This window comes from Adiantum capillus-veneris, chromosome 23 (genome assembly GCF_014529385.1).
Source record: "Adiantum capillus-veneris isolate H3 chromosome 23, ASM1452938v2, whole genome shotgun sequence".
Lineage (NCBI taxonomy): Eukaryota > Viridiplantae > Streptophyta > Polypodiopsida > Polypodiales > Pteridaceae > Adiantum > Adiantum capillus-veneris.
In genome coordinates this window covers 128,701,613-128,726,836 of record NC_140953.1, presented here as the reverse complement: position 1 = coordinate 128,726,836, position 25,224 = coordinate 128,701,613, and positions in this window count along the sequence as shown.

The following is a 25,224-nucleotide window of genomic DNA, read 5'->3' as shown; positions in this document are numbered from 1 at the left end:
ATTCATAAGGCATATATTAGTGACATAAATACCCTTCCAATCTCACTATCTTAGAGAGAGAGAGAGAGAGAGCGCTCTTAAGCTTTCAAAAGCCTTGTGCATAGGTTAGCATGGTTTCAAAAACGTTAGGCATAGGTTAATAAGTAGGGCTAATAAAGGATAAGGATGTATTTATGAAAATTTTATTGAGAATTGAATGCTTTCCTATATAATTAATGAAAGCTCTTGCATTGGTAGTAAAGTATAGTTACTACTAGTTTGTTTGCCATGCTTCTTTCGCATGTCTAAAGATAGTGATGCCGATCTCTATTGAGAGACTCTTAAGAATTCCATGGACGGAGATAAAAAGTATTCTCCACAAACAATGAGCTCATAAGATAAGTTTGGCTTAGTATTAGCGAGATTCACTTTTTTGGAAAAGTCTTGTAATGGAGTGATTTAGCAAGCACTCTACACGAGTCAAGCACCAATCACTACCTTTTTATCTTACAGAGGAACATTTGTGATAAAGACCTCGTTTGAAATATTTATCCTTTCTTATCTATCAAAGCATATTTCTCTTCAATTCTAGATAGCTTCATGGAAGTTAAGAATATGGTTAAGCATAGGTTCAAGTACATGCCTTTACCATGGTTTTGGCTAGTCCTTTTTATCACTATTGACAAGGCATTTTTGTAACCTCTAATACATTTTATCATTTATCGATCTACTTGGAGTTCCATCTTATAGCTTTAGCTACTATAAATATTTAGAGTTAGTGGCCTCGCTCGCTTTGAGTTGCTCGTTCTTTGCTCGTTAAATGATAACACCCTTAACAAAGATATGAAAAAAGCAACGATCGAAGGAAAGGTGGGAGCAAGTAATGGAGAACATCTGGGCACCAAAGGTTATGTATCACATGAAGATATTTCTATGGAAAGTAAGTAGGGGTGCTCTTCCGACGGGGGTGAAGATTCAAGAGAGAGGGATAGGGACAGATCGATGCCTGGGGTGCAAGATGGCTAGTGAGGATCTGACCCACCGTGTTATGGAATGCCCAGCTATCAGAGGCCTTACAGGAAAAAATTGCAAGTGGGTCCAAAGAACATGGAAAATTGGTTTCTTCAAGATTGATTTACTCCTTGGAGGTAAGAGCTTGGGTAGCCCTGCCATCCTCATCTGCACTCAAATTATCAGGTTTTGTTTTTTACATAATGTATGGCAAACAAGGAACCGCCGTGTGTTCGAAAGAGTTCCTGAGGTGGCAAGCTTCACATAAATTATACAAGAAAGCAAAGTGCTAATATGGACGCTCGGGCGCAAGCAAAACTCGGATGATTGGTCTAGGGTTACTTGTGCCTTGGTGTCAGCGGAATGCTTAGGTAAGGGGAAAATAATGAAACCAGAAGATTATTGAAGAACATGATAATGAACCTGGTGTATCAAGGGCATGGGGACAGGTCGTTCGGGGTGGCTCCCTAGATAGCTGATGTAAGTTTGGTCTCTGGATGGTGTCATGACTCGGCGCGAGCATGGCAAGTTCTTGTAATTTTTTGAGATGATCAAGATAATTCACTCACAATTGTGAGTTTTGCCAAAAAAAAAAAAAAAAAAAGTTAATCAAAAGCGAAAGTATTCAATTTCAACTTTACCACTAGATTCACGTTGCAAATCTAAATTCTGCCTCTAATTTGATATCCAAGAGAAACTTCCAAGGCAAGTTTAACTCTCTCTCTCTCTCTCTCTCTCTCTCTCTCTCTCTCACTCGCTCGCTCGTGTCAGTTCCACGTTTTTTTCCTCGAAGGCATGGCACGATCTCCCCTTGATTCCCTTTGATAAACCCCAAATCCAAACCTTGGCATGCCTACTGGGGTAGTTTAATTCTAATTGTTTTTTTTTTGCAGTACTCACATTTGTGAGTTGATTTATATATTAAGCATAAACAAAAAAATTACAACCTTTGCCTAGCTCGTAATCTCAAGCCAGTGTTCCAAAAGATACAACCACCACATCCAAAAACAACCAGAATTATGAGTCCAGACAAAAACATCAAGATGTACCAATGCAACAAAGCATCATGAGGTTGCTACAGAAAATCGCCATAGGATGATCCATTACAACAGACAGAGAGCCGAGCAGGACGAGCAATGCATGGAGCTAAACATACCATAGACCTACCAGTAAAAAATTCATAAAGGGGGAGGCATGATCCTCCATCACCTCGCAGATCAAACCACCAGAAGACACGACAATCAGCCGCAACCATCAAAACTCCGGAGACCACACCATGATCAAATTATTAAGGTGAGCCTCGCACCTTCCATCAAGGGGGAAGCGAGCCACTGGATGCCACAAAGCGACGCGATTGCTGCCACCAACAAGCATCCCCTCCACTGGCACCGCAACCCCATCCATAGCAGAACTGTTGAAGAGAGTAACCGTCGTTTTGGAGCTTTGCAGATCCAAGAGAGATGATCTTTACCAGTTCCAAAAAAATATGAGGGGGACCGGCCTAAGGAGTCCGCATGAAAGAAGGGGCGAGTTGCCCAGAGCCTCACGCTCGAGTACTCTGTCCTCGAACACCTTCAGGAACACGAGCCCAACATACTCAACCCTCGCTCCGCCCTGCCATAGCACCATACGTGAGCATCCCAACTCCATGGCCTCACATGCAACTAAGCACAACAGGAGCTGCTCCAATGCAAACCCTTAGTTTAATTCAAATTGTTAAATGTGTCTCTAAGGGAGCTTTAAGAGTGTTGAACAGAAAGAAGTCATGTTCTTTTAAATGCTATTTTCCAGAAGTGATGTCCTTTTAAATGCTATTTTCCAAAAATGAAGGGTCACGTTCATATTCCGAAACAAATAGTTGAGATAATGATTTTTGGCATGGTGAAGGCCTTGGTGTCCATATAGGTGAAAGCCCCCAGGTTCTTAGAAAGGCGCTAGAGATTGTGCAAACTTTTGTCATTGCTTTACGGTCGAAGTGTAGAATTAAAAAATCAAAGCCGATCTCTCTTACAGAGAGCGACTTTTTTGATCCATCAATGTGGTCCGGGAAAGTTATGCCAAAAGGAAAAAAAATTCGGTACCTTAGGGCCCCACTAGATACTAAAGTAACCCATAAACAAAAATTCACTTGGAGTGTGTGCTTCTTCCCTTCTCGAGCAGAGTGAAAGTGATCAACTCATTCATGCTCCCCTACATAGCTTTTAACGTTTTGCTGCTTAAACTTGCCAAATGTAATTGGAAAGATTTTCTCAAACCGGTAAGAAGATTCCTGTGGAAGAACAACACCAAAGACTCGACGCCATGGCAGTGGGCTAGCTGGGAAATAGTGCCAAGACCTATTGAGCATGGTGGTCTCGGGATTCTTAACCCTAGTGCCCATGCGAAGGCCTAGTGTACTAAGTTCATGGTTGCACTCGCTAAGCAAAGCTAGTCTTGGACAATAATGGCCAAGGCCATGTTGGATGGTGCCAAACTCTCCTCGCAAGGCGGTCAATGGAAAGGGCTAGAGATGCATGACAAACTACTTGCCCCTCAATGGGCTGGTTTAAAGCTCGGGGGTTCAACGGGAGAGCTTGCTCGCAAATGCAAAAGAGAAGCTGAGACTTTGGAGTGGGGTGAGCTTGCAAGGTACTACCACAACTCTTCAACTCATTACTCCCCTTCGCTTTGTAAGGTAGGAAGCATCTCCCGTAACCCATATTGGAGGGAGGCTACGAGAAAGATTAATAACAAAGGTCTTAGACGTCTAGGCAAACTATGGGATTATAACAGTAACCAATGGAAAATAACAGACCAAGTGGCAGGCCAGTATAACCTTAATGGGAATGAGAGACTTCTGATTAGTAGAGTCCTGGAAAGGCTTGATAGCTGGGCTCTCCCTAGTTGTGAGTCTGAGTTTAAGTGGGAAGCCTGGCGCTCGCCGAAGGACAGACACTTCTTTAAGCCTCATACCAAAGTAATCTACCACACACTCATGGCATCATTGGATTGGTTCTCTCCCTTGAACAAACAATTGGGTATGGACTGGCCAGAATCAAGATGGGCGACTGTCACTAAGAACATTTGGTGCCCCCAATGGCTGCAGGTTATGAAGGTCATCCTTTGGAAGGTACTTTGGGGAGCCTTACCATATGGGGTTAAGGTCCTAGCTAGGGGGATTGTCCTTGATACGTGCTCTCAATGTAAAACGGCCAGTGAAGACCTCTCTCATCTCTTTAAGGATTGCCCATCGATTAGCGGTTTGGCAGGGAACATCTGCAAATGGGTTCAAAGGACTTGGAATATAGGCTTCTTTAAAAACGATCTTTTCTTGAGAGGAAAGGCCTACAAGAGCCACAAGATAATCATTGCAACTCAAGATGTTAGATTTTGCTACTTCAAACATATTTGAAAGACCAGGAACAATCGGGTATTCAGTAATTCCATGGAAACAACTAGTTTCATGGAGATAATACAAGAAAGTAGAGGGGTGATGTTAACTCTTGGGAAATGGAAAAACTCGGATGAGTGGAATAGATTAATTGGAATCGTAGATAACGGTACGTAAGGATAAGATCGTGGATTTTTTGGGGTGGCTCCCCTGTTAGCCGATAATTGGTCTATTAGAGATGTCATGGCTCAGCTGAGCATAACAAGAATCGGTAATTTTTTGGGTTTGTCAACATAATCCACTCACCATTGTGAGTTTTGAAAAAAAAACAAGTGAAAGGTCACATTGGCTTTCTAAAACAATAAGAAAGTGATGAAATCATTATGTTGAGTTTAGTTGGAATCAATGTTCATGAGAGGATGGTCTCTACTTAGTCTTGAGCCGGTTGAAAATCGAGACTAGTCGATTGCAAACCATGGTAAAGGGAAGAAACACCGGTGAAATATGTGAGAAAATAGTTCAAAAATCATACAAATTTCACATTAGGGGAAAGTTGTTCTCAATTTTGGGCCCTTTAAGAAACGCCAACTCAACATAGAGAGAGGTAATCCTAAAAAATACAAAAGTAGTTTTTTGGAATTCTATCTTTCACAGTATAAAAGTTTGATCGATTACTTAATTGCATGCTCGTACAAAATGCTTTTTGAGAGCTCAATTTGTGCACAAAAATCCACGTCCGTGAATCTTAATCAGTGATATGATGTGAGATGAGAGAAAATACATAAGAGATGTTTTCAAAATACAAAAAGAACACCAAGGATGCATCTAGAACTTAAAAAAAACTTAGGATAGCACTTTAAAACACTAAAATCCGACGTCTCTAGCTCAAGATACAACCTTTTTAAGTCTAGGGCCTCTTGAGGTCAGTACCACGCGAGTAGAGGCCCAAGAGACCCCTCATGGACCTCTATTCGCTTGGTTTTGACCTCTTCATAGTTTTAAATAGGACCTATCAATCTCTATCAAGTACGACCCGTTCGAATTTGAATTATGAGTACCTCACAAACAGGTGATTGATACTTGTGCGAGATAGCAACATTACGTCATAAAAATGCACTCGACGCTTGTGCAAGATGTCACTATCAAGCGTCTTACCAATGCCAATTACAACAAAATGATTTTCATGGACATTTTCAAAAATGAGAAAAAAGGCTTTTCTATGTAATGTTAGCCTTCTTTCTATTGGCTAAGGAGCATTCTCTCACTAGAGTTAAAAGGCCCAAAAATGAGTCCATTTCTTTTCTAATGAAATTGTTGGAATTAGGGTTGCAGAGAAACACACACAGCTTGGAGAAGACAAAGGAAGCTCAAGGCACACAATAGAGAGTGTATTACTTAGTGTGCAATGGAAAGATAGATAGCCCTAGAGTGATGGGCGTATATACAATGCTCGGGGGAAAAAACCTCCTAAAGAGGGAAAAAATGCCCCGGCGGTCCTAGTGTGTTCACACACATCACTACCACATGTATATGGTAACGAATCCCCCCTGGAGTGATGCGGTGAACGAGAGCTGGCACATGAGTAAAGGGAAGTGCCATGCCCTGAGGACAGGATCAGTCCACAAAGGGGAGTAAGCCCAAAGCTTTGCGGAAAGCTTCAAGCTTCTCACGAGACAATGCCTTTGTGAAAAGATCTGCAAGGTTGTCCTGTGTTGGCACATAAGCCAAGCTGATCTCTCCTGCTGAGAGCCTCTCCCTGACATAGTGGTAATGCACCTCAATGTGCTTTGTGCGAGCATGAAAAACTGGGTTCCTCGCAACTGCCAATGCGCTCTGACTGTCAGTGTAGATAGTGTTGGCAGTGTCCTGTCCAACACCCGAATCATCCATAAGGCGTCTAAGCCATACATGTTAAGTATGGAGCATGATTTACCCTTGTAATTTTCTGTGGTAAAAGCGCACATTTGTAAGGCCCCCATTATGAGGAGAAGCCATCGTGCGTGAAGGAAAATCACTCACCGGAAACCAAAATTTTCACAGACAAGAATCAGGGGCAACTTTAGAAGCCTCGGAGGCGGAGGCCCCCGCTCCGTCCCCGAGACTTTTTTTTCGCCGGAATATTCTTTTTCGCCGGAATATTATGGTCGGACGGTGACCGGAAAGTGGTCGGAAAACAACCGGTCGGTTGGCCGGTGGCCGGTAGTCAATGGCCGATGACCAGTGGTCGGAAGTCAATGGCCGGTGGCCAGTGGCCGAATTCAAAAGCGGACTTGTCTTTTCACTTCATACGCACTCTTTTGGAAGAGGGACAGCGAAAGCTAGGAAAGGTGCATACAAGTGAAAATCCTACAGATATGTTTATAAAGGTGGTCAACAAGGAGAAGTTGAATTTTTTGCTCATCTTCAATCGGCATTCAAGGATAAGAAGCCAGAATGGAAAGCAGTCACAGGTTTGGTTTGGAGATCAGTCTCCAAGTAGGAGATTGTTAAGTATGGAGCCTGATTTACCCTTGTAATTTTCTGTGGTAAAAGCGCACATTTGTAAGGCCCCCATTATGAGGAGAAGCCATCGTGCGTGAAGGAAAATCACTCACCGGAAACCAAAATTTTCACAGACAAGAATCAGGGGCAACTTTAGAAGCCTCGGGGGCGGAGGCCCCCGCTCCGCCCCCGAGACTTTATTTCGCCGGAATATTCTTTTTCGCCGGAATATTATGATCGGACGGCGGCCGGAAAGTGGTCGGAAAACAACCGGTCGGTTGGCCGGTGGCCGGTAGTCAGTGGCCGATGGCCGGTGGTCGGAAGTCAATGGCCGGTGGCCGAATTCAAAAGCGGACTTGTCTTCTCAAGGGCGGCCACACATGGGCAGATTGGAGGGTCCGATTTGGACTTATTCGCACAAGGGCGGCTACACATGGTTGTCTCTCATAAGAGAGGGCAACCCTTTTGGCCTATAAAAGGAGGCCATTTCTACACACATTTCATAGTGTGAAGTAGATGCAACAAGGTGAGTGTAAGGTGGTGAGAGTGAAGCAAGGCGGGAGCTCCATTAAGGGTATAATCCCTTTGTAAACTACTTCTTGTTTTGAAGTACTAAAGCCATTGAGTGGCTGCTTTCCCGTGGACGTAGCCCACATTGGGTGAACCACGTATATCGTGTGTACTCTCTCTCTCTCTCTACTCTATAATCTCGTGTATATAAATCTGTCTCTCTCCATTAAGTAATCTACTCAATTATCTATTTAGCTACGTCTTATTTTCTAACAACTGGTATCAGAGCAAGGTTTGCTCATAGCTAAATTATCTCAAGGAAAGGATTCCTTGAATTGAGTGGGAGTTATGGCGGAGGAAGGGAAGCTCAAGATTGAGAAGTTCAATGGCAAAAACTACCAACATTGGAAGATGCAGATTGAAGACTATCTCTACCAGAAGGACCTCTATTTGCCACTAGGCGGTCTTGCGAAGAAGCCCGCAACAATGGCAAATGAAGCATGGATTGTCCTTGATCGAAAGGCACTGGGAACAATCCGGTTAAGCTTGGTGTCAACGGTGGCCTTCAATGTTTCGGAGATGAAGACCACGGAGGACTTGATGAAGTCACTTGACGACTTCTACGAGAAACCATCGGCATCCAATAAGGTATTTCTTATGAAGCGCTTGTTCAATCTAAAGATGGCAGAGAATGGTTCAGTTGCAGAACACCTAAATGACTTTAACACAAACATAAGTCAACTTCGATCAGTGAAAATCAATTTCGATGACGAAGTGTGAGCTCTCCTTATACTATCATCTCTACCGGATAGTTGGGATAGCCTTGTGATGGCTGTAAGTAATTCTATCTCTGGTACAAATACTCTTAAGTTTGATGATGTTGTGGGTGTTCTCCTAAGCAAGGAAATGCGAAGGAGAAGCACAGGAGAATCATCAAGTGCTGCACTATCAGTGGAAACAAGAGGAAGGCCTAAGGAGAGGTTCAAAAACCAAAAGGGTCGTGATCGCTCAAGGCGGAGCAAGTCACGCACAAAGTCAGTTCTTGAATGTTGGAACTGCGGCAAGAAGGGCCATGTCAAGAAGGATTGCTGGTCCAAGAAGAAGAAGGAGACAGAGTCTCAAGACAACAAGCCAACATCGGAGGCCAATGTGGCAGGTAAAGTAGAGCAAGATGCTCTAATTCTCTCATTAGACAATGTGTCTAATTCCTGGATAGTAGATTCCGGGGCTTCATTCCATGCGACACCACACAAGCAACATTTCCAAGACTACACCAAAGGTAATTTTGGGTATGTATACTTGGGAGATGATGAAGCTTGTGAGATTGTCGGCAAAGGTACAGTTTCTGTCAAAACTGCTAACGGAAATGAATGGAAGCTTAAAGATGTTAGGCATGTTCCTTCTCTTCGCAAAAATTTGATCTCTACAGGACAATCGAACGATGAAGGTCACAACATTGCATTCGGAAACAAACGGTGGAAGATCTCAAAGGGATCTTTGGTGGTTGCCAAGGGTGAAAAAGTCGGTACACTTTACTTGTGTACTGTTAGTACGCAACCTTCATCTTGTGCAGCAACTACAGAAGTTGATAGTGCGGTGTGGCACTACCGACTTGGGCATATGAGTGCCAAAGGAATTGAAATCCTTCAAACAAAGAAGCTTCTACCAGGTTTGAAAGAAGTGGACTTAGAGTTCTGTGAAGATTGTGTTTATGGTAAACAAAAGAGGGTAAAATTTCAAAAATCAGGAAATGAAAGAAAAAATAAAAAACTTGAGTTGGTTCATTCTGATGTTTGGGGTCCTGCAAGTACACCATCACTTGGTGGCTCATTGTACTATGTAACATTCATAGACGATGCGACTAGAAAAACATGGGTTTATGTCATGAAGAATAAATCCGATGTATTTCCATATTTCAAAGGTGGAAAGCCTTTGTGGAGAATGAAACAGGTACCAAGGTTAAATGCCTCAGATCCGACAATAGAGGCGAATATTGCAGCGAAGCTTTTGAAAGCTTTTGTGCTAGCAATGGCATTCGGAGGCAAAGGACAACCCCAAGGACACCTCAACAAAATGGGATTTTGGAAAGGATGAACAGGACAATCATGGAACGAGCACGAAGCATGCGGCTACATGCAGACCTACCGCTTGAGCTTTGGGCAGAAGCTGTAAGTACATCTGTGTACTTAATCAATCGGTCACCCTCAACGGCATTGGATGGGGGAGTTCCAGAAGAGGCATGGACAGGTAAACCGATGAATTATGCATTTCTTAAAGTGTTTGGGTGTGAGGCTTTCATGCACATAGATAGAAGCCTAAGATCAAAGTTAGATGCAAAGTCCAAAAAGTGTTTCTTCATTGGCTATGGAGAAGCAGACTTTGGGTATCGCCTATGGAATCCTGAAGATGGTAAAATCTTAAGGAGTAGGGATGTAATTTTTAACGAACAAAATATGTACAAAGATTACTTGGAAAGAAAACAAACAAAAGAAACAGGTGATGAGTACATGGAGCTTGAGGACGGTGAAGACTCAAGGACTGCAAACGGTGACAATGTGCAACAACGTCAACCAAATGAGGAGCCTCAACCTATTCCCCGAAGATCTACAAGAGCAAGTAGACCTCCAGAAAGGTTTGTTCCTTCCTTCAACCATCTCTTGATCTCAGATTCTGGAGAGCCGGAATCATATGAAGAAGCTATGCAACATGAATCCAAAGAAGAATGGATGAAGAGCATGCAAGTGAAGATGGACTCACTACATCGCAACCAAACATGGGAGTTGGTCGAGTTGCCTAAAGGTAAGCGGACACTTCAAAACAAATGGGTGTACAAGCTAAAGGAAGAAGAAGGTGGGAAGAAAAGGTACAAGTCTAGGCTTGTGGTAAAAGGTTTTTCTCAAAAGAAAGGTATTGACTTCAATGAAATATTTTCTCCTGTTGTAAAAATGAACTCAATTAGGCTTGTCTTAAGCCTTGTGGCTGCTCATGATCTAAATCTCGAGCAAATGGATGTAAATACGGCATTCCCTCACGATGACTTAGAGGAGGAAATCTACATGCTTCAACCAAAGGGGTATGAAGTAAAAGGTAAGGAGAAAATGGTTTATAGATTAAAGAAGAGCTTGTATGGTTTAAAGCAAGCATCAAGACAATGGTACTTGAAGTTTGATTGATGGACGTTGGATCATGGATTCACAAGATGCAACTCGGATCACTGCGTCTCCACGAAGAATTTGGGAGATGGGAAATTCATCATCCTAATGTTGTATGTTGATGACATGTTGATTGCAAGTGCTAACATGCAGGACATCAAAGACCTAAAAGAGGAGCTGTCCAAATCTTTTTCAATGAAAGATTTAGGTGCTGCAAAGAGGATACTTGGTATGAAAATATCAAGGGACGGGACGAAGAAGAAAATAAAGCTATCTCAAGAAGATTACATCAAGAAGGTACTAGAAAGGTTTGCAATGCAAAATGCAAGACCAGTTTCTACACCTTTGGCTGGTCATTTTAAACTAACGAAGGATATGTGTCCAAAGACACAAGAGGAGATAGCCTATATGTCTAAAGTTCCATATGCTGCAGCGGTAGGTTCTCTAATGTATGCTATGGTTTGGACAAGGTCAGACATTGCACATGCAGTGGGAGTTGTGAGTAGGTTCATGGACAACCCAGGTAAAGAGCATTGGCAAGCTATGAAGTGGATACTTAGGTATCTAAAAGGGACAACAACAAATGCTTTGTATTTTGGAGGAACTGATATTTTTCTAGAAGGGTATGCTGATGCAGATATGGCAGGTGACAAAGATACTCGAAGGAGCACTACTGGCTATGTGTTCACGGTTGGAGGCATAGTAGTAAGCTGGGCTTCAAAGCTGCAGAAAGTGGTTTCACTTTCTACCACGGAAGCAGAGTATGCAGCAATGACGGAGGCATGCAAAGAAATTCTGTGGCTTCACAGATTCTTAGAAGAGCTTGGATTCAAACAAGACAATTGTGTCTTGTACAGTGATAGCCAAAGCGCTATCCATCTTGCGAAGAACTCAGCCTTTCATTCAAGGACAAAGCACATTGAGGTGAGATATCACTTCATACGCACTCTTTTGGAAGAGGGACAGCTAAAGCTAGGAAAGGTGCATACAAGTGAAAATCCTGCAGACAAGGAGAAGTTGAGTTTTTTGCTCATCTTCAATCGGCATTCAAGGATAAGAAGCCAGAATGGAAAGCAGTCACAGGTTTAGTTTGGAGATCAATCTCCAAGTGGGAGATTGTTAAGTATGGAGCCTGATTTACCCTTGTAATTTTCTGTGGTAAAAGCGCACATTTGTAAGGCCCCCATTATGAGGAGAAGCCATCGTGCGTGAAGGAAAATCACTCACCGGAAACCAAAATTTTCACAGACAAGAATCAGGGGCAACTTTAGAAGCCTCGGGGGCGGAGGCCCCCGCTCCGCCCCCGAGACTTTATTTCGCCGGAATATTCTTTTTCGCCGGAATATTATAGTCGGACGGCGGCCGGAAAGTGGTCGGAAAACAACCGGTCGGTTGGCCGGTGGCCGGTAGTCAATGGCCGATGGCCGGTGGTCGGAAGTCAATGGCCGGTGGCCGAATTCAAAAGCGGACTTGTCTTCTCAAGGGCGGCCACACATGGGCAGATTGGAGGGTCCGATTTGGACTTATTCGCACAAGGGCAGCTACACATGGCTGTCTCTCATAAGAGAGGGCAACCCTTTTGGCCTATAAAAGGAGGCCATTTCTACACACATTTCATAGTGTGAAGTTGATGCAACAAGGTGAGTGTGAGGTGGTGAGAGTGAAGCAAGGTGGGAGCTCCATTAAGGGTATAATCCCTTTGTAAACTACTTCTTGTTTTGAAGTACTAAAGCCATTGAGTGGCTGCTTTCCCGTGGACGTAGCCCACATTGGGTGAACCACGTATATCGTGTGTACTCTCTCTCTCTCTCTACTCTATAATCTCGTGTATATAAATCTGTCTCTCTCCATTAAGTAATCTACTCAATTATCTATTTAGCTACGTCTTATTTTCTAACAATACACACTCAACCGTAGCTGTGAAGACTGCCCTGTACTTAGCCTCACAACTCGAAGTGGCCACAGTAGGTTGCTTCTTGCTCAACCATGATATACATGAACTGCCAAGCATGAAACAAAAACCACTTGTGGACACTCGCGTATCAAAACAACCAGCCCAATCTGAGTCCGAAAAAGCATGTAATTCTGGCGGCAATGATCCCCCCTTGGGATAAAACAAGCCAAGATGTAAAGTGCCACTAAGGTAGCGGAAAATCCTCTTGACAGCCTGCCAATGCTTAGACCCTGGGCTATGCATAAATCTGTTGACCTAGGAGACTGCAAACTGAATATCTGGCCTCGTGTTGCATACGTAAATGAGGCAACCAACAGCAGTTTGGTAAAGAGTGACATCGGCAGGATCACCAACATCATGTAGACTCAACTTCAAACCTGTTTCCATGGGAGTGGCAATAGGTTTGCAATCCTCAAGTCCAAACTTACATAGCAATGTCTCTATGTAACTTTTCTGACACAAGGCAATACCACCATCACACTGCTTAAACTGTATACCCAAGTAATGATGCAACAGCCCCAAATCTTTCATCTTGAAAGTAACATTCAAATCAGCCTTAAATTCAGCAATATGTCTCTCATTTGGTCCAGTGATCAACAAATCATCAACATAAAGAACCACGATGAGAAATACATCACCCTCACGCTTTACATACAATGTGCTTTCTGTTGGACTGTTACGAAAGCCTTGTTTGACCAAATGAGTGTCAGCTTTCTCATACCAAGCACGAGGAGATTGCTTCAACCCATACAAAGCCTTGTTACATTTGCACAGTTTGTCCTCTTGTCCTTTTATGAAAAAACCGTGAGGCTGCGTTACATAAACTTCCTCAAATATGTCACCATTCAAGAAAGCAGTAACAATGTCTGATTGATGTACATCCCAACCAAAATGAGCTGCCAATGAACATAGAAAACGCACAGTAGTCATACGACAAGTGGGAGCAAAAGTCTCTTCATAATCTATGCCTTTTTGCTGTGCATAACCCTTTGCAACAAGTCGAGCCTTATGGCGATCGATCTCACCATCCGGCTTGCGTTTTAACTTGTAAACCCACTTCGTACCAATGGCCTTTTTGCCGAGAGGCAAATCACATAAAGTCCATGTGTCATTTTCTATAAGTGCATCATATTCAGATTGCATGGCAGCCATCCAATTTTCTGAATTCTGTGCTTCATCAAAAGACAGAGGCTCCTTAACATCATGTAAACTAGACACAGCCAAAGCATAACAATCTGATGCATAAGATGCATGGCGAGAGCCTGAACGAGTACGACTAGACAAAGGTGCATCCAATTTACTGTCACACAAAGTGTGCACCAGCCATTTTGGCATACCTCTAGCCTGCTCATTTTCAGCCCTTTCCTCATCAAGTACATCATGTACATCTGCATGAGTAATAGGCTGATCTAAAACATTTTCAGAAACCCCCATAGGCTGTACATTTGCCTCATTGGAACTTACATTCGTATTTCCACCACTAACAAGAGGCAACAAAGTGTCATAAATGTCCTATGAGCTTACATTACTGTCTCTAGTACATGACAGCAAGGGCTGAACAGAATCTTCCACAAACACTACATCCCGAGAAACCAGAATACGTTTTGTTTGCGGATGATACAACCTGTAACCTTTGCTTTCAGCACTATAACCAACAAAAATACATTTGACTGCCTTATCATCCAATTTTCTGCGCTGCACTTGTAGCACCAAAGCATATGCCAAACAGCCAAAAACATGCATGTGCTCAATAGAAGGTTTTCTATCATGCCATGCTTCATATGGAGTAATAGATTGCAAAGCTTTCGTAGGACACCTGTTAAGTACATAAGTGGCACACATGATGGCCTCAAGCCAAAAAGAATGCGGTAAAGCTTGACTTTTGACCATACATCGTGCCATTTCCGTCAGTGACCTGTTTTTCCTCTCAGCAACACCATTTTGCTGAAGTGTATAAGGCACTGTACATTGGTGTTTTATCCCACGACTAGCCAGAAATGCATTAAATTCATGAGACATATAATCTCCCCCTCGATTTGAACGGAGGGTGCCCATAGTACATTTCGAGACATTTTCAGCCATAGCCAGAAATTGTTTGAAGTACATAAAAACTTTGGACTTCGCTTTAAGCGAAAATACCCATGCATGCCTGGAGTAATCATCAATGAAAGTCACGAAGTACAGGTAATTGCCCAAGGACGGAGTTTGCATGGGCCCACAAACATCACTATGCACAAGCTGCAACCTGCATGTGGCCGGAACTGACCCATCCTTTGGAAATTTGGAACGCTGCATCTTACCCAAAATACAGCCTTCACAGACATGTTTGAAAGGTGCTTCAAGAGGCGGCAAAGAAGCAACCATATCAGATTTCTGCAAACGCAGCAAACTGGCAAAATTCAGATGACCAAAACGTGCATGCCAAAGTTTTGCATCTGAAATAGCCCTTGAATCTGCAATAGCATTTACAAAATTTTGTCCACACTTGTCATACAAAGTGAGCTTATACAGCCCACGGCACAAAAGGCCAGATGCAACAATTTCATCACCAAAACTGAGATCATGAACTGTACATCTGTCATCCACAAATTTGACTACAAGTCCAAGTCTAGCAAGTGCGGATACAGATAAGAGATTCTTCTTGATCCCAGGTACATAAAGTGCATCAACAAGTGTGAAGGAACTGCCATTAGCAGCAGTGAGCACAATCTTTCCAACTCCATGAACTGGATAAGAGGCATTGTTGGCACAAGTGACTGAATTCCCATGAGGGACAGACTCGAGAGAGGTAAACAATTCACGATGTGAGGTAATGTGCTTTGTAGCACCACTGTCGAAATACCACACATGTGAATCTGCAGCAACTGACAAGCATGCATCATGGACAACAGGATTGTAAGTGCACTCTGCACTAAAAGCCCATTTTGCATCAACATCAGCATTACAGTCTCCTTTCACAGAAGACTCAACAATGGCTGCATTTGTAGTGGAACTAGCATTTGCAGTGGAACCACCCTCTTTCTTCTTAGCCTCTTTGGCCTCGAACTTAGGACACGACTTGATCAAGTGATCATTGGCTTTACAATAATGGCAACGCATCTTCTTTTTGCCCTTATCACCAGAATTACCAGATGAAGTACTGCCAGCAGAAGCATAAGGAACAGAATCTTTGCCACTCATAGCAGAACCATAAGAAGTGGCTGCATTACTGTTACCACCCTTTCTTTGAGAAGCAATAAAAGCCTGTTCAACTGCACGCTGCCTAGTCCTATTTTTTCTAGAAAGTGACTCTTGCAACAGCAATGTGCATAATGCATCAAACTTGACAACTTTAGGATTTCCTTGGGTCATCAGTCTCCAAGTACTAGCAAAAGTCTGGTAGGAATCTGGTAAGGCATCAAGAACAGTCTGCACAAGGGAACTGTCAGAAATGACTTTACCTGCAGAAATAAGCTGTTCATTGATATCCTTGACACTAGCAAGGAAAGTGTCCATATCATCTTCCTCATGCATAATCTTCGACTCCAGCTCTTTATGCAGCAAAGCAATTTTAGCCTCATTGCGGCTTGCATAAAGACCTGCTAGAATATCCCAAGCTTGTTTTGCAGATTTTGCTGAACGGATGTGAGGAACAATGGTGCGCTTCACAGACAACGCAATCAATGCATGAGCCTGCGCATCCTTAACATCCCAACGAGCTTGTTCTGTCATAGGCAAAACAACTCTAACAGTTGCAATCCTTGCAGCAAGACCTGCAACATCCTCAACATCGCCTACATCCTCAGAACCAGGACGTACATCAATGCCCTGCACAATGTTCCAGACACCTTTTGACACAAGAACATGTTGCATCATATAAGCCCACATAGGGTAGTTGTCCCCATCCAACCTGTCCTCAACAGCAAACATCTTGAACACATCTGTGTTGTTGTTGTCAGCCATGGTAAATGCTGCACCTGATGTGAAAACTGGCCGAAAATAGGAGAAATGGAGCGGGAACATCCTGTTCTATATAGCACAAACCGTAGAAGACTATAAGGCACTTGTTATGCAGAAAACGGCACTGATAGAAATTCTGCACAAAATGACGAAATAGTCTGTGCAGTACTGCCTGTAGTGGAAACGGAGGCCGAAATGAGCCCAAATCAAAATTCTGAGCAGACCGTGCTCTTTGAGCTCACCCAAAACTTTTGTCGACCTGCGAACGATCGCCAAAGCTCACTGAAATCGGAGAAAGTGAGCAGGCGTGTGCTGGAGCAGCTGGCGACTAAGCTCGAGAAAAAACCTCCTAAAGAGGAAAAAAATGCCCCGGCGGTCCTAGTGTGTTCACACACATCACTACCACATGTATATGGTAACAGAAATTTTTGATAGTATTTTTTATTTTCTTCTTTACGAGGAGGAAACTCGGTAGACTACTCCTTAATAAAAGAGACTTGAATTTATTAGAATTATGCAGGGTGAAGCTTCACTTTAGCATTCTAAAATAAAAGAATGCAGGAAAAGTCTAGATATGTCATGATGTGAAATAAAAAGATCCATTTAATATTTTAAAATCAAAAGAACGTTTAAGGTAAGTTTCAATCATCCTCACTGAAAACATTGAAAGTATGCCTAACTGAACTCTCCTCTAACGTTTCTTTTAGAAAGCCAAAAAGTCTTGAAAAAAAGAAATCATGTCCTTATAAATGCTATTTTCCAAAGCTACATTCATTGCCTTCATTTTTTTTGGCATGTTAAAAAAGGTTTTAAGTAACAAAGGATTAAAGAGCGTATTCATAAGAGTTTATCCATGATGTGAAGTATTGATTCAAAACAAAAAAAATTAATATTATAATTTATAAAGAATATTTTCATTAAGGACTTCAAAAAGATTCAATTCATTAAATTGTTTAATAAAATTTTATGCTGATTAAATCTATCTTTTCTTATGAAGGCATTAAAATATTCATTTGTTTCAATTTTTCAATATGTTATTTTGTTTTGTTTGAAAATTCTAATGTGCAATGTGTACGTTTCACCTTATTGTTTAAGTGGGACCTTTCCTAATATATAAACCATTTGTGATTATATATGTATATTGAATAACATTATTTTATATCAAAACACAACAAAATTTTCATGCTCTTGTAGACTCATTTAAACTTACTCTCTATAATTCTCACCCCCCCTTGATTTAGAGGCATTTGTGCCTCCTTACCTTCTTTATTTCTCGAGAAATGCACAAAAGAAGATAAAATTTTATGTTGACATCACTCTTTTATCCACCAATGAGAAAAATTTTCAATGCATATAATCAATCGTTTCATTTGAAGTATGCTAAAAAAACATATTGTCCCGAGACACCCACTACAATTGTATTCAATGAGCATGTAAGTATTTTTTACACTATTCAATAGGTTCTATTTATACATGAAACAAGTGAAAAGGTCACGGTGTCTTTCTAAAAAAATAAGAAAGTGATAAAGTCAGTAGGCTGAGTTTAACTGAAAATTCAATTCTTGAGAAATAATTGCCTCAAGCCTTGAGCCGATTGAAAACGGAGACTATCCAATTGCAAACCATGGTAAAGGGAAGAAAAACGATGAAATATGTGATAAAACAATTCAAAAATCTTACAAATTTATGCTAGTTTTATCGTTTCGCTTCTTTGAGAGAAGGAAATTCAATCGACGATTGCTTAGTGAGACAATCTCCAATATTGATTATAATTAATTTATAAAATGCAAGAAAAGTCAAGCCATGTGAGGCTGTGAAATAAAAAGAACTCATCAATATGTGTGTGTGTATCTATAGAATTATGCAAGATAAAGCTTCACTTTAACATTCTAAAAACAATAGAATGAAATAAAAGTAAAGACATGTTAGGATGTGAAATGAAGATGGAATAAAAAGATCCATTTACCATTTTAAAACTGAAATAACATTTAAGGTAAGTTTCAATAATCATCACTAAAAACATTGAAAGTATGCGGAACCCAACTCTCTTGTAAGGCTTCTTTTAGAAAGCAATAAATTAACAAAAAGACTTCATAATTGTAGTTAGCTCAACTAAAATATAAAAGTTTAAAAATATCAAACGTACTAATTAAAAGAACAAATAAAACAAGTGATAAAATCACAAGGCCTGTCTACAAGATACAAAATAAGAAAATACATGAGAAGTGCATAAGGTAAAACATGAGCAAGTACATGAAGTGTATGTGAAGTAGAGCCTCTGGCTAAGGAATTTGTATAGAGAATAGAGTTTACCAAAAAATAATAAGGTTTAACACATCATGGCCCACAAAATTAAACAAAAAAATCACATGTTGACTATAATGCAAATTACATACCTTTGTAACAATGTGGAAAATCACAATGGTGCAATCACATAATGCACCTTCTAAGGCCGCAGCTTGCTGTTCAGTACTTAGAATCCAACTCCTGCCTCCACTAGCGGCCATTGGATCCCTTCGTCTTTGTAATCCAGAAGATTCCATCCTTGACATTTCACAGTTATCTTTTTCTCACCATCTTTGCTCATTCAGCGGTCAATGCCCTCATGTGCTCTTTACATTCATCCAGTTCAACAAGTAAGAAAGAAGCTTCCTCTGCTTGCTGACCTTTTTTTTCATGTGCTAAGGCTATCTTAAGTGGTTCCAACCCTTCGTGTTCATAAAAATCAAACACGAAAGCTTCCATGCAAAACTCAGCATAGAACTACTTAGGACTTACATGACAAGAAACTCTGGGCAGAACTCTACGTAGTGATAGCCGTTTTTCGGCTCTCTGTGATTGCCATAGTGAGTTATCCCCCCCTATCAAATCACTCAAACACTGTGGTTACCCTCACCCTTTCACTGTATATAGGTGCGTGTGAGTTAGGGGACTTTTTCCATATCTACTTACTGAAATAAAAAACCCTCAATTAGCTAGGCATTGGGCTAGTTGAGCCAAAAAAATAAAAAAAATAAAAAATATAAGTATATTATGGCCCATGCGTATGTAAATATTTTTTTGTATATAGGGTCTAAATAAAAGATTTTTTCATAATTATTTTGGTATTTATTTAAATATTTTTACCTAGGTGTGTGTTATTTATGCTCTGTACATTGCCTCACCATTACCATAATTTTTCTTACCATTTTTCATACTCTTTATTCCATATAGAAATATTTTCATGTAAGCTTCTCTTATATTTGGTGTAACTCCACCCCAACAAAAATCCAAAAAAACTAGTTTTATTTATGTGTATATTTTTTCACTATTGTGAATTTTCCCTTCCTACATCTATTTTGTTTTTTTTTCTAAAAATTAGAACACCAAAAATATTTATCTTTTTATGATAGCCTCATAATGAGAGAGATTTCTTTTGACCCCTTTATATTTTTTCCACTTATATTATTTATATTTGACATGTACATATTTTTTTAGACCCCTCAATATTTGATTTCTTAGTTGTACTATTCACTTATATCATGATCTCAACAATATCTTCAATTATAGACCTACCAAATAAGGTCAAGGGTAGGTGGCATGCATACATGCACTATGGAGGGCTCACTCTTGGAGGTATTCAAAAGAATCATCCAAAGAAGGACCCCACAAGGACCTTGTGCAGTGGAAAAAAACGATCGGTTTTGCTGAATTTTTAAAGTTCACTTGCTCTCCGAATTTGAAAAGGTGATACAAACAAAAGTTGTAGCTCGTGGGCTGAAATTTTGCCTCAAATTTTTTCATAATTTTTTGAGCTACGAGCTGTGAGCTATGATTTTATTAGTGGACCCCAGTTTTCCCATGCTATGCAGCCACACTCTCTCTTCCTCTCTCTCTCACTCTCTCTCTCTCTCTCTCTCTCGTGTTTTAGTGTATGAGAGTGTTCCATTGGTGTTAGGGTTAGTGTAAATTCCTTGCTTGTTTGTGGGTTTCTCTAACGATTCTCCTCTTTTGCGTCCTAGTTCACTCTTAAACTAGGTGGTGCCCCTTGTGTAGTTGGGATTTGGCTGGGGGTTTGTTGTTTTGGTTTGTGTTGTGTTGTGCCCCAGCCCCATTGAGCAGCACGGGAGCCTTGAAGGGTGTCTAGAGGTTGCTCTTCTTGTTGCCCGCCCCGGACCGCTTCAAATTGGTGCCCCCACTGAGGAAAACAACTTGCGTATGTTTTTGTGTAGGATCAACTTTTAGCATAGTCAAGTAGTTTGCATGAATCACGAGAGTTTGTATGATCCTTTCATTCCCATTCCAAGGCAAAAGATACACATAATTGTTAGTACTAAGTTGCAATTTCAACGGGTAATTCGTAGGATTTTAGGTCCTCTTAGGTTAGTCGAGATAAACACTTCGCTAAATCCTTTTATTTTGCCTCTCATTAGGTACAATATTAGCTTGGACGACTATATTTTTGTGTTATTTTAAGCATTAGGACATGCATAGGCCATGGATAATGGCCCGGGAATAGAGGTTTTTCCCTTTCATTTTACTCCACACATTAGAATAAACGTTGCAATTAGTAGAAAGATCCATTTTCAACAACGAATGGTGTTCATGTTTGGTGCCCAAAGAGTAGGAGAAATTCTTGCATCACCAAACCCTGTCATTCTACCTCTCATCAACTACCACACTTCTTTTGATGTACATGTGTTCATTTTATTTTAAAATGAAGTGCAGCCCGGCAAAATAGTGTGTATGTTTGTTTTTTCTTTGTCCAAGTTGTTACAAGAAACAAAAAAAGATCATTTGTTCTAACAGGGAATGTGTGTGCAGTGAAAGTTCAATCCTTAGAAAGCTAGCTCTATTACCAATTGAGTTGCAGGAGCAAGTAGTAAGGCGTCTCCCTCATAACAAGAGGGTGGTGAAGTTAAGACGAAAGGTCCTACGCGTGGATTCCATTTTCCTCTTGTTGTTGGGCACTAAGGAAGACCGCGCATTCATCCAACTAGTGTGTGCCCTAAGATTGGTAAATAGAGTGAAATTTGGCGTTTGGCGAGTGCATTTCACCATTGAGGAAGACTCTTCAGGAAACTTGCGGCCAGAGTTCATGCTTCATAGACTCACATTTGGTGAATTTTTCCCTCATTTGCGTCTTATTAATAGTCTTCCTTTCGCTTTCAACAAAGGAGATAGGGAGCTATTCAGAGCTTGTCTTAATAAAGAGAGCATAGAGAAGATTGCAAGTTTGTATAAATTCTCATCCTTCGCTACTTTCTATGACACTTTGTTCATAGAGACATTGTAAATCTCTTTATGCTTTTGAATGATTTAACCATAATCCTAAGGAGTTTTTGTCCAGGAATTTTGTAGCACAAGTGGAGTCTTTAAATCTTGCAAACTTGATTGGACTTGATGAGGATGTTCTTTATGGAATTGTGAGAAGGTTGCCTCACTCCGACTGTGTGGAGCTCGAAGGAAAGGAGCTCCTAGTCAATTGCTACTTTCTCACGGCCTTCGACGAGCATGAAGATCTAGTTTTTATACAAACCGCTTGTGCGTTGGGAATTGTAGAGCAAGTGCAATTTATCACTTGGGACGTGGTTGCTCTTTTGGATCCAGAAAATGAAGTTCTAGAGATTTCTGTTTATCGCCTTAGCTTTGAAGAATTTCAACCCTTCTTAGAGCTCATCAATAGTCTACCTTTTTGTTTTGATCAAACAAATCGAGACCTCATTGAAGCTTGGATAGCTGAAGAAGAAAACCTAGAGTGGTATTTTCTTACTTCTTCATTTGCAGGCGAGTGGTTCTAAATCTCTATTGTATCCCTTATTGTAACTCGTGTTGTAATCTTTCATAATAATGGAGAGCCAACGCCAAATGTCAGGATATCCTCTTTTCTTTGGAGAGCCTGGAGAGGATGCAGAATTATTTTTAGCAAATTTCAAGATGTCTTGCCGTATCAAGAGGATAGTAACTGATCAAGAACGTGTAGAAATGTTTGAGGTGGTCCTTAGGAAAGATGCTAGTACTTGGTTTGACTCTTTGCCTGAGGAAATTAAGGGGAATTACACAGAAGTTTTGAATTGTTTTAAGAGATACTTCTTTGATCCCCAAAACACTCAAAAACTATGGCAAGACATTGTTTCTCATAAGCAAAAAGACTTAGATGACTACTACTTGTACAAGCAAGAGTTTCTACGTCTTTGGGCTCTATGGATACGAAATGTTGCTAACCCTGGTGATGGTGCAAAATTTTTAAAGAAGGAGAGGTTCATAGCCGGACTCTTTCCTGACCTTAAGGTAAAAGTTGAGGCGGGTGCACCTGCTACTTTTGATGAAGTGGAAACTAGGGCTGCTGAGAAGTATAGGAAACTCAAGTGCTTAAGGGGAGAGGTTCCAATAGAAGGTCTTAGACCCAAAGGTAAGTCACAAGCATCAACATCTAGGGAGCTTCCTGAGGTAACGGATGAAGTGATTGAGAAGTTAAATGAATCTTTAAGCAGCCTGTCAATTCACCTTGCACAAGCTGTAGGTCCAAAGGGACAAGCAAAGAAGTCAGAAGAGAGAGAGCCACGAACTAGGAGAGTCTTGCAATGTTGGAATTGCGGAGAGTCTGGACATGGGATGTATAATTGTCCTTGGCCCCGTGGAGAGCCAGGGAGACCTAACTTGAATTACCCAGTGATGAATGCAGGAGAAGGAGCTGGTCAACAACTAAGGCTTCTACAAAGGCCAAATGGACCAAGACCACCTCCACAAGGGGTAGAAGGAGTTCCACCTTTGCCAGATCCAAATGTGCATGTGGTAGAGGTGACAAATTCAAATGAGGTTGACATGGAAGCCAATGGCATTAAGCGTGGCCAAGGGAAAGGTAAAGAGAAAGAAGGAGTCACATCACAGAGTGACCATGGACAAGGAAAAAAGGCAAAGGAGACCAAGGAAACCAAGAGGACTCGACGTCGTATCAACCTCCAAGACTTCCCTCTTGGACATGGTATGGCTTCGTACAACTTGTTGGAAGACATGAGAGGTAAGGGTCCTGATATTTCATGGACTCAATTTCTTGCATTATGTCCACAAGTTAGGAGGGATTTAACAAGGTCAGTTAGCACTAGGAGAAAGGTAAAAGAGAGTGTGCCTGTTGTAAAGATTGCACAAGCTGAAATGAATGAGGACATTACACCGGTGCTAGACTGTTACATCAAAGGAAGATTGGTTAGGAAAGGTCTAGTGGATGGGGGTGCACAAATTTGCATCATGACAGAGGGACTCATGCAAAGACTAGGCATGCACATCCATGAGACACCTGAAATCAAAGTCAAGATGGCAAACAATAGCAAGGCTAGGTGTGTAGGCATTTGTAAAAATGTCTTTGTAGAGGCCTTTGGCATTAAGAAAGCGGTGGATTTTTATGTTATGTCGACCAAGGGAAGTGGTTATCCATTTATCCTAGGAAGACCATGGCTAATGAAAATGCGAGCTTTGCAGGATTGGGAGAGTGGAAAGCTAATTTGCAGGAACGACAATCATAAGAAGGTTGTCTTTGACATGAAGGAGCAACGCCAAGAGGAGCTCCATGAAGAATCATCTCAAAGTGAGACGGAAGAAGGTTGGACCGATAACACTTCAGAAGAAGAAAGTAGCGGCAGCATTACTAAAGAGGAGTCTTCCATCGAAGTCATGGGGGTAAGGTTTAAGCCAACCAACCAAGAGACCTCTTGTCAAGGTTTGGAGGAGGTAGGTTCCCAAGAGAACCAAAAAGTGGAAGATGAAAGAATGCTAGGGATTGCATTGGAGGATCAATTGAAAACAACCTTTATCACTCCTTGGGGTTGTTATGCTTTTAGAGTCATGCCATTTGGTCTGACAAATGTTCCTGCAACATTCCAACGTTTCATGAATATGGTGTTTCAAGCATTCTTTGGAAAGTCATTGAAATCATGAATATGGTGTTCATTGATGATTTCTGTATTTATAGCTCAAAATCATTGCATCTACAAAGGGTAGAAGAAGGTTTAAAGAAGCTCTACGACATGGGAGATCAACTCAACCCCGACAAGTGCCATATAGGTGAGGATGAAGTAATCTTGCTTGGTCATAAAGTTTCTTACAAAGTCATTGAAGTGGATCCTTCAAAGGCAAAGGCTCTTATTGAGCTACCATCACCTAAGAGTCTTAAGGAGGTCATCTCATTCATTCAAAAGGTGAAGTATATGTCACGCTTCATTCACTTAGCCTCGGAGCTACTTCACCCTTTGCAAAAGTTGACACAACAAGTAGAATTTGCATGGTCTGATGAGCTTGAAGAGTACTTTTGTAACATTAAAGCCATTTTGTTAGAGCTACCAACACTCATGCCTCCTTGTTGGGAGTACACATTCTTTGTTAGCTCTAGTGCTGGGAAAGAAACAATTGGTGCACTTTTGCTACAACAAGATCCCTATAGTACCAGGATGCGGCCCATCTACTTTGCTAGTAGGGTCATGAATGCTTTGGAGAGAGACTACACAGAAGCAGAACTCATGATGCTTTCTCTCATGTTTGCGGTGAGAAAGTTTAGATCCTACCTGCTACCAAAACCTTTTGTACTTCTCACTGAAGAAAATTTGTTCCCTTGGGTGTCATCTCAAATGAATCTTAGTACTAGGATCTCAAAGTGGATTATGGAGTTGCAAGAGTTTCAATACTCTTTCAAGGTAGAAGATAGTGTGCGTGCACAATTGGCAGGGATTCTCACTTATAGGGTGCATGAAAAGGAGATTAAGGTGCCTGAAGTAAAGACCCTACCATTGCCACCTCCAAAAAGTATTCCTAATGCTTTTACCTTGTTCTTTGATGGAGCTTTTCGTCGAGCCACA